Here is a 16,932-nt window from a genome sequence, read left to right on the forward strand (position 1 = left end):
CTTTAGTCAGGGGAATGGGTCTGGGTGAGGTATTCTTTGGAGGGTCAGTGTGGACTTGTTCGTCCAAAAGGCCAGTTTCCAAACTGTACTGGCTCTATGACTCTAATAGCCTGCATTTTAATTGCAATCCAGTTAAATCAGTCGCTTTTATTTTCTAATTTGGAAGCTAATGCCTCTTTAGTTTCATTTGAGAACTGAAATTTAAAAGTTGGATGTTGCATTGAGAAAGCAGACAATTTTGAAATGAAATAAATTTACTGAGAACCAAATTAAAACAAAATTAAATGGAGGTAATAATGAATGTCTATGCAGACAGCATAATTTCTTTCAGGCATGATCTTGTCAGACTGTCACTGCACATACAATGATGTTAATTATTATCTTCCAATGAACCTTCTCAGGCATAAATGAGAGAAACAAAAGTTCAAACTCAATATGAATTTCCTGTCATATGCCTCCAAATTAGTATATTTGAGTAGACATATTAAGCTGTATTAGTCATTGGACATGTGATATTGCAATAACAACTTTTCAAAAATCTTTTTTTGTAATAAAAGCATCCAAGAAACTGTGGAAGCAATTAGTCTTGTTCCCCTCCTGTTTGTTAATAGCTTCCCTTTCAACTATTTTACTTTCTTTCAGGTGAAAGGGCTTTGCTTCCATTTGGGGCTGTACTTTGATGATATCGTTAAACTTGATGACCATTAAGTGGAGATTTTTTGATGTTTAACAAACTCTACACTTTCCATCAGAAGCCATTTCGATGATGGAAAAATAGAGTTTCAAAATTATGTTCACTTCCTAAAGTTTGCTGAAGTAGTTACAATTTTTTTTAAGGAGGGAAGTGTGTGCCCATGACTTTTGAAAGTTAATAATCAGAATGGCAGTTATCAGTTACAATTTTGGAAACCTTAAACTGTGACGAAACAAGAAGAAATTGTCAGCAAGACTTAGTGATCAATTTAAATTTGTGGGCTTTTTTTTCAAAGAATTGTTCAGTGAGATAGTTGCTAATGTCCTTATTTCATAACCATAGTGCATTGAAATCTGATGAAGGTCAATAGTCCTGGCAAGCTATCTAGTGCATGTGGCCATCAGTTTTAAAAGTAGACAGTCATGGGATCCACTGAATCCTATGAGAGAAGGAAATGAATCACTCAACCATTCTTTTGCCCAGATGAAGGTGAATATCTGTCATAAGTGTGTGGGAGGTGAATGAAGAAAAATGGTGAAAATAACTGAATTATCTGATGAAAGTCGAAATCTTATAACATCAGCACCTTCACATCGTCTCCTTGGAAAGCACTGCCCTACTTATCAAAAATTATAAAAGTAGTCTATACAATTATTGCTCTGATATCAATGCCATGTTGTTAGTTTATCCTTGACTCAATGCTGAGTCACATAGACCAAGGCAAGAACGTGACCATCAAGTGTTTCCTGAAGGTATTCAAGGAGAAAGGAGGTGACGGTGCTCTCACATAGAGTATATAGCACAGTTGGGCAGCTTGATAACAGTCCCTTCAGTCCAACTCGTCCATGCCTTCCAGATATCCTAAATAAATCTAATCATATTTGCCAGCATTTGGCGCATATCCCTCTAAACCCTTCCTATTGATGTACCCATCCAGATGCCTTTTAACTGTTGTAATGGTGCCAGTCTTCGCCACTTCCTCAGGCAGCTTGTTCCACACACGCACAACCCTTTGCTTGAAAAGGTTGCCCCTTATGTTCATTGTGAATATTTTCCCTCTCACCTTAAACCTATGCCCTCTAGTTTTGGACTCCCCCGCCTCAAGGAAAACACCTTGAAAATTTATTCTATTCATGTCCCTCATGATTTTATAAACCTCTATAAGGTTAAGAGAGGCTGAAAAAACCTTACCCTGAAAAACGCCTCTGACGCTCCAGGAAAAATAGCCCCAGCTTATTCAATCTCTCCCTATAGCTCAAACCCTCCAACCCTGCAAACATCCTTGTAAATCTTTTCTAAGCTCTTTCAAATTTCACAACATCCTTCCTATAGCAGGGAGACCAGAAATGCATGCAGTACTCTAAAAGTGTCCTAACCAATGTTTTGCACAGCTGCAACATGACCTCTCAACATTTATACTCAATACACTTACCAATAATGGCAAACATACCAAACACCTTCTTCAGTATCTTATCTATCTGTGACTCAATTTTCAAGGAGCTATGAACCTGCACTCCAAGGTCTCTTTGTCCAGCAACACTCCCCAGGAGCTTCCCCAGTCCTGCCTGCAGCACCATTATTCATTTTCCCCACACAGAGGAGCTGGATTGAGACAATCCATTTGTACAACCCCTACGCCCCGGCAAGCAGCAAGCAGCAGATCAAAATAACCCTGAAGGTGGAGGCCAGTGGGAACATCCTCCACCCACCCTCCAGCTTTGCGATTCAAGGGAACTGAGGCTATCTGCCGTAGGTGGGGCAGCCTCGAATATGCCGAACCTGCGGGAGGGCAGGGCGCACAGCAGCGGACTGCAAAGTAACACTCTGCAGAAACTGAAAATGGGAGGGTCACCTGACTAAGGACTGCAAGGAGTCCAAAAGCTGCAACCTGTGTGAGGAAGCAGGCCATCGACACAAGGCCTGCACAAGTTGGGGGATGGCGCCACATATGCTCAGATGGCTGGGAGTGGCAAAACAAGCCTTGGAACCCCAGAGGGCAGTAACGTGCCACCTTCCAGCAGAAAAACAGAATCAAGATGCGCCTAGAAGGAAAGACAGGCCAGAGAGGCGGAATAGGTAATCAGCACAGAAGCACAATAACCAACCTAACCTCCACCTGAACAGACAGAATTGATGAAGAAGGACAGGGAGTGGATGCAGTGAGAAACAACTGGAAAAGAAATCATGTTAGGGTCCCAAAGCCCCACAGCAAAATGGAAAAAGGCAGCTGCATGATGGCTACACCAGCAATTGCTTCTCCAACGAAGACATGCCATCAACAAAAAAGAAACAGGGTACCACAGTCAGGAAGGAGAGGAGCAGGCCCCGAGCTGGAAACGCTGGACTTGCTGAGGGACCCAGTGAAGCCCAATCTCCAGCCATTGGGAATCACGGGGTAACCACTGCACCACAGCTTTGGGAAACCAGGATCAATGATGCTCTGACAGTCTGTCTGTCAGTCTCAGAACTGGATCCTGCTGTCTTTGTCCTCACCCTGACATCACCAGAGCAGGGGAATCCCCTCCAGGGAGGAGCAGGATGGCTACCTCAATGTCCAACAATTTTCCCCCACCACAAGGATGAAGGAAGTTCCCCAGTGACAAGGCCTCAGATGAACGGACATTGGGTAATCCTATAAACTGTTAAAAATGGATGTTTAAATTGCCAGTATTAACATGTATTAATGATATTAGCATTAAATCTATTACGCGATGTGTTTCCACTTTGGCTTACCTGGCCAACATCAAAGCAGGCCTCCTGTTTCTACGCGTGTGTGGGATATCACATCTCTGTGGCTACGGGAGATAGTTGATTCATGGGCCTTCGATTTAGTCAATTGGGTATGATTGCCATTCCTCTGGCCTGGGGAGGCAATGTCATCATCTCCGAGGTTAAGGAGGTGTTGGGCAGGCACCTCCTCATAGCAAACATTATATCCAGAAACCCTGCTCTGACTAATTAACATGTATGCTCTGGTGGTACAGAGTGAGCGGCTGGCCGTCCTATACCAAAAACATCCAGGCCAGTCGTTCTGGCTAGAGATTTCAACTGCATCATCGATGTTGCTGGACGAATTGGAGGAGCTGACAGCAAACCCGACTTCATGTCCAGATTCCTGATGGAAATGGTTCAAGTTGCCAAGATGCACAATGCTTTCAGCACCCCTGCAGACGGGCTACAGCATAGATGCACCTGGCCACGGGCAGACAGGTCTATCCGCCTAAGTATAGATTTCCTATTTGCCTCCCACACGTTCTCGATCAGATCCACTGACATTAATCCGGTGTTCTTCTCTGACTACTGCCTCCTGCTGGCCAACTGCCACCTACAGGATGAGCAGTGGGCTGGTAAGGGGACGTATTATTCCTTAACATCGATTGGATTAAAACACTATCTTAAATGGTATGAAAAAAATCAGGTAACATTCCCCTCCCTGATTCATCACAGTGTCTGTAATTCAGCTTTTAGTTTATAAACTCTGAGCTGAAACTACTCAAATTTCAAACACTTACTAGACAATTCTATCCTAGATCAGAATGGTATCAAGGAGCCCCAACAGTCTGCAGCCTCAATGCATCACAAGTTATTATTGTGGGTTTTAATTATTTAATTCCATTATTCATTTAAGTTGCTTTTCTAATATTTTATTTGCTTCATCACCAACTTGCATACTACATTAAGGCACAAGATAAAAGAGATTGCTTCCAGAGACTGACTAAACTGCTAGCTCCTATCTCTTTAGTAGAGGACAACCAATTCTATCAGCTCCAATAAATCTAGCACCCTGCCTGACTGCCAATCGCATGGTCCAGTTTCACTACACAGGGTCAGGTGAACCCTGTATATAATTGCAAGATGAGGGGCTCTGTGTCACAGTGGTAATGTCCCTCCCTCTGGGCTGATATCCTGGGTTCAAGCTCCAGTGTTCTAGAAGTGTGCCATAATACATCTGGACAGGTTGATTAAATGTATCTACAATTGACAGTGGACTTCCTCCATTTTGTATCCAGCTCCTCTGAGATATGACTCAAAAGTTTATTAGCATTTTTGCTGTTTTTCAGGGTCCTCACATTTAGGAAATACCCCCAAGTTATCTTAAAAGTAAAACAAAATAATGCAGATGCTGGAAATCTAAACACAGACAATGCTTGAGACTGTAAGCACGTCTAGCATCATGTGTGGAGAGAGAAATAGAATTGACATTTCAAGTTCATTATGATTGTTCTTTTGGACTTGAAACATTAAAACTGTTTCTGTCTACATAGCCAGTCTTGTTGAGTTTCTCCAGCATTTTCTGCATCTGTTCCCAATTTATCTTACTTGGGTTCAAAGAATTTCTACAGTTATAAATAGTTTAATACAATTTCACATTTAAGATATACATTTTTTGCTTTCCTTGAGTGCCAAGATGGAGGGAGATCTTTCTGCTACAATAGTATTTTATAAGTACTGTTTAAGTGTTCAAATTTGAATGCGACTACTTTTGGGTTATCAATTTTGTGGCAAGCGTACGTCCTCTTTTATTGAGCAGCTTGAAGGGACAATTTTTCTAAGAAAACAAAATGGAAGGATTTGGATAATTCATTGAATTACATTGACGCTTTAAATAATAAAAATGATTGGTTTCTCTGAAAACTTGTAAAAACCAATCTAAACCTGTAGGTTAAATAATTGTTAGTTGCACAGATAATTTATAGGAATCAATAGTCTTGACAGCTGATTGATCATTATGGAGCAGAACCCATGTGCTCTGCCATTTTAGAGATTTGCACAACAGTGTAATGCTGTGACTATAGCAGCTCCCCAAGTGGTATTTTGCACTAATAAGATGCAGCTGTTGGTCAAAAAAAGATGTTCTGCTTACCATGCAATTGAATAACATCATATAAGCAGTTATTACATTTCAAATGATCATCCAATCACTTATTAAAGGCTGTGAGATATCCCATCTCAACAATCTTCCCAGGCAGTGTATACCAGATTCCCACTACTCTCTGGGTGAAAGAATGTTTCCCCAAATCCCCTCTAAACCTCCTACTTTTCATCTTAAAATTATGCCCCTTCATTATTGATCTTTCAACTAAGGGGAACAGCTGCTTTCTTTCCATTCTCTTCACCTCAGTCAGGTCTCCCCTCAGCCTTCCCTGCTCTTAGGGAAACAATTCAAGCTTTTATAGCCTCTCAAATGCTCCATCCCAGGCAACATCCTGGTTACCTTCCTCTGCATCTACTCCAGGGCAATCATGTCCTTTCTTTATTTCAGTGATCAGAATTACACACAGTACGCAATGGCCTAATCAAAGTTTTGTACAGTTTCAACATATCCTCCCTGCACTTATAATCTATGCCACAATTGATAAATGTAAGTGTCCCATATGTCTTCTCAGCCACATTATTAAACTATTCCGTGGCCTTCAAGGATCTGTGGACAAACACCCCAAGATGTGCCTCTGAGCTTCCTGGCATCCAGCCATTCATTGAGTACTCCCTTGTGTTCCTATTTCTTCCTAAGTGCATCACCTCACACTTATCAGGGTTAAATTTCACCTGCCACTGATCTGCCCATCTTATCAACCCTTTTATATCCTTCTGCAAACTAAGACCTTTTTCCTCACTGTCAAACCATCTAGCCAATCTTCATGTCATCTGAAAACTTACTTATCACTGCCCCTACAGTACAAAATGGAGGTAGCAGTGATTCTGGTGTTACACCATTAGACACCAGCCTCCAATCACACAAACAGCCGTCTGGCACCACCCTCTATCGCTTACCACCAAGACAATGTTGGATTCATGTTGTCAATTTACCCTGGATCTCACTGATTTTACCTTTTTTATCAACCTTGTCGAAGGCTTTCTTGTAATTCATGTAAGCTACAATAGTATTACCCTCATCTACACACCTGATCATTTCCTCAAAAAATTCTATCAAATTTGTTAGCTATGATCTCCTTTTGACAAAACCATGCTGACTATCCCTGATCAAACCTTGCCTCTCCAAATGTAGATTAATTTCCTCCTTCAGAATTTTCTCTAATAGTTTTCCTGCCATTGATGTGAGACTCATTGGTCTTTAATTCCCTGTCTTATCTATTGTATAACAATCCACGTTGTAAAGATGGACTGGAGATGTGCAGATGGACTGGAGATGGGAGATTGTTTACAAGTAAAGCTGATTAGTTTGTGGACTAGGGATCAATTGTCACTAACAAAGGTCCTTCTTGTTGCCAACAACAAGGTGATTGGTTGTCAGTCAGCCAAAGAGCCTGGGTTGTGAAATAAACAGAAAAAAGCTAGCCAGGCCCAAAGAAGTCTACATCAGCCATACACCTCTCTCTCTCAGTTCTCTGCAATAAGCCATTTTAAACCTGAGTAAAACAAGCTATTTTCTCTTCAGTAGATGCAGCAAGTTGTGCCTCTTAAAGCCCCATAATTCAGAGACCTATTATAAGTAAATTAGCTGTCCTGTGCCACTTCCAAACCAGTGGATGCATTTGGAAAAAAAGGAAGGTTGACGAGAAACTATTGGATCAGAAAGAACAAACCAAAGATCTTTTGAGCAAAGACCACTGAACAGATTTTTCCATTTTCCCTCAGACCATGTGTTTCTTTATCTCCCATTTATGTATGCGCGTGTCCTTGTGTGTATACATAAATGGGAGTTTATAGTGGGTTTAGAGATTAAACTTATAGACTTTACCTAATTTAGTTTAATTGCTCACCTGTAGCTCGAATCTAATTACCTATAATAAATAGTGATTCTTGTTCAAGACGGAAACCGGGTCCATGTTTTCTATCAATCTGAATTATGGGAGTGGCACAGTAGCTCAGTGGTTAGTACTGCTGCCTCACAGCACCAGGGACCCAGGTTCGATTCCTCCCTCAGCGACTACCTGTATGGAGTTTGCACGTTCTCCCTGTGTCTGCGTGGGTTTCCTCCCACAATCCAAAGATGTGCAGGTTAGATGAATTGGCCGTGCTAAATTGCCCAGAGTGTCAGTGGTGAATATAGGGGTCTGGGTGGGTTACTCTTTGGAGGGTCGGTTTGGGCTGAAGGGCCTGTTTCCATACTGTAGGGAATCTAATCTTAAATCAGGTAGTCCAGGGATATGTGTACTTTTTTGAAAATCTTAAATATTATGACAATTCTGGGAATAGCAGGCTTTATTTTCCAGGAAGCTATCTCAGTGAGCCCTGACTGCATTCTTTGTCTCCTGTAGTAGAACCTGTTTTGATTGTTTGAACTTTAATATTCTTGCATCTGTCCTCATGAGTGCATGTTGAAAAACTTCGGAAACATATTTCTCTTTTCAATGATATTCCAAAAAGTATTAGATACCAAGACAGAAATACATGAAATGGAATATTAATAATTTTACTGACCAACTTCCAGAAACTTGCTCCAAAGATCACTAAATTTAAGACCAGTAAATTTCTGAGTTGGGTCCTTTACTGGTATATGTACTGACATGTTTGATTTCTGATGTGCACTACACCAAGGCATTCCACGGATTACCAAGACATCTTCATGGCAAGCTAACATTGTTCGATGGTACATTTCTTGGGACAGATTATCAGTGTCCATCAATGGTAAAAACTCACTCCATATCCTTCCACTCATCCCTCTTAAAGCCCCATCACCTCTTTCCTCCCCCTACAAGTACGCACAAAGAATCAAATAACCATCTTTGTCTCAATAATGGACTTCTTCAAGATCAACAGTGTATGTTGTGAACCTCTCTGACTCGAGTGTTCGATTACAATTCTGCCATGCCTCATTGATTAAGCCCAGGTTTTTATCCCTGGGTTAGGAGCACAGAGACAGGACATTTGATAGCTCTGTGTATCTGGCCCAGGAAAAAAAGTGACTCACAAGGTAAATGATTTGCTCAAGGATACTGGTGTTCCTTGGGCAGTGGCTAAGTGACCCCAAAATGTCAATGAAGACTGTTGATTATAATTTTTTTTTTATTCATTCATGGAATGAGGGCATCACTGGCTAGGTGACTGTAGGCAAATGTGGGCAATAGGCTTGCCCCTTTGCATCAGCTTAATACTGTAGTTTATTAAAAAGCGAATTGAAGCATTCTTCCAGCCCTCCTCCAAATCAACCAACACTCCCCATGTAGCCCATATTCTCCCTGACATCCTGTGATCCTCGAGGCATCCTAAATGATCCATGTAACTCCATGCAATCCCATTTCCCCTGCACTTGCCTTCATGGTCCCTCATATTCCCTGTGCTAACAAATGGCATTGTATACATCTTCCTGGCCTTTTACTGTCCTGATGCCAAGTTGCACTTATTTCAATGCAAGGGGCCTAACAGAGAAGGCGGATGAAATCAGGGCATGGTTAGGAACATGGGACTGGGATATCATAACAAAATTATAGAAATGTGACTCAGGGATGGACAGGACTGGCAGCTTAATGTTCCAAGATACAAATGCTACAGGAAGGACAGAAAGGGAGGCAAGAGAGAAGGGGAAGTGACATTTTTGATAAGGGATAGCATTACTACTGTGCTGAGGGAGGATATTCCTGGAAATACATCCAGGGAAGATATTTGGGTGGAACTGAGAAATAAGAAAGGGATGATCACCTTATTGGGATTGTATTATGTACCCCCTAATAGTCAGAGGGAAATTGAAAACAAATTTGTAAGGAGATCTCAGTTATCTGTAAGAATAATAGGGTGGTTATGGTTGGGGACTTTCCAAACATAGACAGCCATAGTGTTAAAGGTTTAGATGAAGAGCAATTTGTTAAGTGTGTACACGAAAATTTCCTGATTCAGTATGTGGATGTACCTACTAGAGAAGGTGCAACACTTGACCTACTCTTGGGAAATAAGGTAGGGCAGGTGATTGAGGTGTCAGTGGGGGAGCACTTTGGGGGCCAGCGACCATAATTCTATTAGTTTTAAAACAATGATAGAAAAGGGTAGACCAAATCTAAAAGTTGAAGTTCTAAATTGGAGGAAGGCCAATTTTGACGATATTAGGCAAGAACTTTCGAAAGCTGATTGGGGGCAGATGTTCACAGGTAAAGGGACGGCTGGAAAATGGGAAGCCTTCAGAAATGAGATAACGAGAGTCCAGAGAAAATATATTCCTGTCAGGGTGAAAGGAAAGGCTGGTAGGTATTGGGAATGTTGGTTGATGAGAGAAATTGAGGGTTGGTTAAGAAAAAGAAAGAAGCATATGTCAGGTATAGACAGGATAGTCTAGTGAATCCTTGGAAGAATATAAAGGCAGTAGGAGTTAAGAGAGAAATCAGGTGGGCAAAAAGAGGACATGAGATAGTGTTGGCAAATAGAGTTAAGAATGATCCAAAGGGTTTTTAGAAGTACATTAAGGATGAAAGGGTAACTAGGGAGAGAATAGGGCCCCTCAAAGATCAGCAAGGTGGCCTTTGTGTGGAGCCCCAGGAGATGGGGCAGATACTAAATGAGTATCTTGCATCAGTATTTACTGTGGAAAACGACATGGATGATATAAAATGTAGGGAAATAGATGGTGACATCTTGAAAAATGTCCATGTTACAGAGGAGGAAGTGCTTCAAACGCATGACTGTAGATAAATCCCCAGGATCTGATCAGGTGTACCATAGAACTCTGTGGGAAGCTAGGGAAGTGATTGCTGGGCTTCTTACTGAAGTATTTGTATCATTGATATTCACAGGTGAGGTGCTGGAAGACTGGAGGTTGGCTAATGTGGTGCCACTATTTTAAAAAAGGTGGTAAGGACAAGCCAGGGAACTATAGACCAATGAGCCTGATGTCGGTGGTGGGCATGTTGTGGGAGGGAATCCTGAGGGACAAGATATACATGTATTTGGAAAGGCAAGAACTGATTAGGGATAGTCAACATGGCTTTATGCCTGGGAAATCATGTCTCACAAACTTGATTGAGTTTTTTGAAGAAGTAACAAAAAGGATTGATGAGGGCAGAGCGGTAGATGTGATCTATATGGACTTGAGTAAGGCGTTTGACAAGTTCCCCATGGGAGACTGATGAGCAAGGTTACATCTCACGGAATACAGGGAGAACTAGCCATTTGGATACAGAACTGGCTCAAAGGTAGAAGACAGGGGGTGGTGGTGTGGGATTGTTTTTCAGACTGAAGGTCTGTGACCAGTGGAGTGCCACAAGGATCAGAGCTGGGGGCACTAGTTATCATCTTTTATATTAATGATTTGGATGTGAACATAGGAGGTAAAGTTGGTAAGTTTGCTGATGACACCAAAATTGGAGGTGTCGTGGACAGTGAAGAAAGTTACCTCAGACTACAACAGGATCTTGATCAGATGGGCCAATGGGCTGAGAAGTGGCAGATGGAGTTTAATTTAGATAAATGTGAGGTGCTGCATTTTGGGAAAGCAAATCTTAGCAGGACTTATACACTTAATGGTAAGGCCCTAGGGAGTGTTGCTGAACAAAGAGACCTTGGAGTGCAGGTTCATAAGTCCTTGAAAGTGGAGTCACAGGTAGATAAGATAGTAAAGAAGGCATTTGGTATGCTTTCCTTTATTGGTCAGAGAACTGAGTACAGGAGTTGGGAGGTCATGTTGCGGCTGTACAGGACATTGGTTAGACCACTGTTGGAATATTGCGTGCAATTCTGGTCTCCTTCCTATCGGAAAGATGTTGTGAGGCTTGAAAGATTTACAAGGATGGTGCCAGGGTTGGAAGACTTGAGCTATAGGGAGAGGTTGAATAGGCTAGAGCTGTTTTCCCTGGAGCATCGGAGGCTGAAGGGTGACCTTATGGAGGTTTACAAAATTATGAGGGGCATGAATAGGATAACTAAACAAAGTATTTTTCCCTATGGTGATGGAGTCCAGAACTAGAGGGCATAGGTTTAGGGTGAGAGGGGAAAGATATAAAAGAGACCTAAGGGGCAACATTTTGACTCAGAGGGTAGTACGTGTATGGAAAGAGCTGCCAGAGGAAGTGGTGGAGGCTAGTACAATTGCAACATTTAAAAAAGCATTTGGATGGATATATGAATAGGAAGGGTTTGGAGAGATATGAGCCAGGTGGGACTAGATTGCGTTTGGATATCTGGTCGGCATGGATGAGTTGGAGTGAAGGTCTGTTTCCATGCTGTACAGCTCTATGACTCTATGGTTCCCAGCTCAAACCATTCAATACACCCAGTCTGTCAAGTCATTGCAAATTATCGTTTATGCCCCAACTCACCCACCATCCATCATGGACAGACCTTAAGACCCATGCACAGAGCCAAATAAAGTTCTATGTAAAAGTTCTAAGTTGTATACTGCACTCCGTTGAGAACAACAATCTCATAAAATATGTATTTACTACATTTCAATTCATTTATCTTGAAAAACCCTTTTAAAGATAAACATTGAATTCAAATGTAAGAAGCACTGGGATTGACATCCCAACATCAAAGAAACCCACTTGTGGCTGCCAATCAATTTGAAAAGAAGGACATCTCACTGTGAGAATGGATTGTTGTGAAATTTCTCATGCATCAGCTATGTAGATCCTCAGATTTGTGATAAACTCCATGTGTGTTTGAAAGTTTCATGATGTGGAGGACCTGGTGTTGGACTGGGGTGGACAAAGTTTGAAAGTCACATCACATCAGGTGAGAGTCCAACAGGGTTATTTGGAAGTACTAGCTTTCCGAAGTACTGCTCCTTCATCAGGTGGTTCCAAATAAACCTTTCGGATTATAACCTGTTTTTGAAATTTTCATGTCAGTTTGACAGTTCTTTGACAGTTTGCCAATGGGTTTACATTCTAGGGACATTTTCCATCTACTTTTAACAACTTCAAAGAATACCTGATGTGACAGAACCTCTTCCCCCATCTTCTCAAAGTGCACATGAAGCCCCTAATGGTAATTTACTTTGCACACAAATAAAGTGTCCTGGGACTACCTCAATATGGGTCACCAAACTCCCAAAGGGATACCTTAGCTAACTAGCAAAAATTATCTGAAACAGACCGACTCTGATCTGGTCAATTATGTGCGTTCAAGATTCCAGGTAGCACAAATACCAAAATCAGATCTGAGTAGGGATAGCTGATCATTGAATTGGCCAGTTGCTTCCACAGGCCATACACTACATTAAGGTTAGGTCATCCCTAAATCTGCCTCAGTAAAATCGTAAATGATACATTTGAGAGTGGGACATCCAATTTTCAGAGATTTACACTGCACTGGAATGGTCCTCACTGCATTGAAAATCTTATGTGATATATTCATATTTCTATTTTAGAATGTCTTCTAGGAGCCAGACCAGATCCAATGACCCATCACCTATATCAGTTTAGGAATTATCAATTGTTCAGTCGAAAAGTCACAGAAATGAGCTGGAGTAATGAGGCAGGCATAAAATTCCATAAATTTGAATGTTTTTAAAAAGAGAGAAATGTTTTAAAGCTGGTTATCTTGCCTTCATCAGGAAATAAAATGCAAGAATTTCAACTTTGAAACAATCATCACAATTACAGGAGAAAAGTAGTGCTGATTGTTTGCAAGTTGAATTTGACTGGATGAATTATTGCCTTGGAGAAGATAATGGGAAATTATCGGCTTCTCAAGCTCTTCAGTCATTAAAGAACATGCATAACTTGAATTGGAGGTGCCGATATTGGACTGATGTATACAAAGTTAAAATCAGACATCACCAGGTTATAGTCCAACAGGTTTATTTGGAATCACTAGCTTTCAGAATGCTGCTCCTTCATCAGGTGGTTGTGGCGTATAAGATCGCAAGACACAGAATTTATAGCAGAAGTTTACAGTGTGATATTACTGAAATTATATATTGAAAAAGACCTGGATTATTTAAGTATCTCATCTTTTACAATGACCATGTTGGTTTCAGTACTTTCATATGTAAATCCCAGAACTTTTTTAAAGTTACATTCTTAAATGAACTTTGAAAAGTGAACTTTCTCAAATTAACACTAGGTGCCATGTCGGCCCAGACAATGCATTGAAGGTGTGAGGTGCCCTGTGTGAGGCTGTCTGTGCCCCAATGTTCAGACTGATTCTAATATAATCTAAAAATAACTTGAAGGTATTTATTTTGTTTACAGAGAATGGGTCTGCGTGACTGCTTCTTTCCAGTAAGTATAAATGAAGCACCTTACGGAAAACAAAAGGGAAACAACTGCAGGCACTGGAAATCTGAGACAAAAAACTGCAATTGCTGGAGAAACTCAGCTCAACTTCTGAAGAAGTTTTGCTGGACCTGAAACATTGGCTTTCCTATTTCATCACAGATGCTGTCAGACTTGCTGGGATTCTCCAGCAATTTCTGCTTTTGTTTGAGGCACATTTTAAATTTCAATGGTTATCTTAAATTGCATGTTAGTACAGCTACTTGCATACTCAAACTTTCAGCAAGAGATGCTCAATTATAGTATCACATTGTAAAGGGAAAATATTGGGTTTGGCAAGAGTCAACCCCCATATCAGTTTATTTGGGATGATTAACAAAATTTTAAATGGAGTAAGCAATTAAATGAGAAAGAATTAGGGAACTAAGTGGGTAAGAAGAAGTTGATTCATTAAGTAAGATTCATTATACAATTTATTTTATTCTTACTCAAGAAAGGTTAAAAGAAACACCCAAGCAAGCTCAAAATGGTGTTGATATAGCAGACTGCCAGACTCAACTAATTTCCTATTCATGTCAGTACATTCCCCTCAATTCCATGGATTAGCTAACAGTCTCTTGTGGGGACTTTGAGAGAGTAGCACAGAAAATAGTGAGATTAGATTTAGATTAGCGATTTTAAGCAACCTTCTATATTTGATATGTGTAAAACAAATTATTTGGCTGATCCAGAACATTTTGGAATTCAGATAATGTACTATCTATGCACCTTAAAAGGAAAAGACATCAGATGTTTCTCAATGAGAGCATCTCACCATGCTCAGCTTGCTTGCTCCTAAATCAGGAAGCCCATCTATTAGATGGGGCTAATTGAGGATGAATTCCCTGCTGAGGTACAGGCAGTGTAGTTACTTGAAGGGCTGTAATGGATCCTTGTGTAACAAAGCTCTCCACTCAGTATTCCCAGTGCCACAGCCAGAGATATGAGTAGTCTGCCTCCATCTCCTCCAAGAAGTGGGTGTTTTCAGCATGGAGATGAGAGTAGATTGTAACATGGGCAACACCTGTATTATGGGGACTTCCATCTGGATGTGAATTGGGCAGATCAATTGAGTACTCAAGTTATGGTCACTAAGTTTCTGGGGTTTGTTCAAGTTTTTTTACAGCAATATGTTGAGGAGCCAACTCGAGGACAGACCATTTTAGATCTAGTATATTTAAAAAGGGCTGGTTTACAATCTTGTCATAAAAGAATCTTTAGGGATGTGTGATCACAATATGATAGAATTTTACATTGGTTTTGAAAATGAGCTAGCTCATTCTGAATCAAGTGTGTTCAGATTGAATAAAGCGGATTATGAAGGCTTGAGGCACAGATAGCTGGAGTAGATTTGGAAGGTGCTACAAAAGTCATGGACAATGGATGGTCTTTAAAGAACTGTTATATGACTTGCAGAAACTTTATAACCCTTCAAAGTGCAAACACTCAACAAACCAGAGTTCTTTTAGGAACACAGGAACAGGAGTAGGCCATTCAACCCCTCGGGCCTGCCCTGCCATTCAATAAAATCATGTCTGATCTGTGGTCTAACTCCAAATGCTTAATGAAAATTTGACTGTCTCAAATTTAAATTTAACAGCTAAATTAGCATTGACCATCATTTGAGGAAGAGAGTACCAAACCCCCACTACTTCTTGTACTTCAAAGCACATTCTAACATCCTTCATGAATGGACTGACCCTAATTTTTAGTCTCTACTCCTGAGTTCTAGAATCTCCAAACAGTGGCAATAGTTTATCTACACCCTGTCTTTCCCTGTTAATATATCCTGAAGACATCGATTGGATCACTCCTTAACCATCTAAATTTTAGAGAATAAAGGCCTAGTTTCTCCTCATAACTTGACCTCTGAAATTCAGGTACCATCCTGAAGCATTGAACTCCCTCCAGGGCCAAACCATCTTTCTTAAGCCCAGACCTGAGAGGTACCACATATTCTCCCTGTTGGGCCCTGCAGTGAGTCACAAAAAGAATGAGAGGCATGGTGACCTTTAAAGCCACAGGAATGGGATATCCATGTGTGAAGCTTGGCTGTTGGTCATTACTAGTTAGGGGATCAATGTGGGTGAGAATCGTCTTTGAGAGATGCAGTCTCCTCCTGGACTGTTGCCCTGGAATAGTAGCCTACCCTTGTGTGCCGAGTGATTGGGCATTCCCCAGTCCCTCTAAGACTCCATCGTGCTGTTTGAAATGAGCCCCTTGCCACTATGTTTCATAGCACACAACAGTTTTCAGATGATATGGAGCTTGGAAATAGATTTAAACATCGCTTTAGCTTCTCTCTTAATACTATTACTTCTTGATGATTGGGTGTGATTTCTGAACCCTCCTTTGCATCCTCCTTGCTATAGATCATGGGCATCAAAAAGAAACTTCATATATTAAAGGCATGGTGAACTTACCCACACCACTGAAGTCCTCATCTCACATCTCAGTTAACCTGGTGTAGTTTCCACCAGCTTCTAGATCTGTCCAGCTTAGATGGAAATACCATGAGGAATGAAAAGCAAATTTCTTCATGTCCTTCAAATGATGATTCCCATATCTCTGCATGGATTCATTGGATCACAACCACCATGTATTTTGTGCCAGGGAAAATGGCATCTATTGGGAAATGGTTCATAGCTATGATTGTCCTCTGATATCATTTTGCTCAGTGTTGGTTGGAGACAATTCACCCTGCTATTTTTCAGATTGTCTTTCAACGAAGGAGCATCTTCTACGCTGTGTAGATCTGCATGAGCAGTAAAGAATTCAGTCCATATTAAATAACCTAAATCATTAATATGTTATTTGAAATAAAGAATTTTTCACTCATTGACTTTTTGTGTCGTTACTGTATTCATAAAAACATAGGCATGTTCATAGTCTGACTTTGAGTTAGTCATTTAACAAAAAAAACTATGCCAGCCCCTTGCTTATAGGCAATGAATTTTATGCGATCAGTCATATCAAATGTTGATATTGGAAATTAGTTAAGTCTCTATGTACCACAAATTATAATAATCAGTTCAAATAGGTATTGCATGATGATATATATTGAATTAATCTCAATGATTTCATGTTCAGATA

This window comes from Chiloscyllium plagiosum, chromosome 10 (genome assembly GCF_004010195.1).
Source record: "Chiloscyllium plagiosum isolate BGI_BamShark_2017 chromosome 10, ASM401019v2, whole genome shotgun sequence".
NCBI lineage: Eukaryota > Metazoa > Chordata > Chondrichthyes > Orectolobiformes > Hemiscylliidae > Chiloscyllium > Chiloscyllium plagiosum.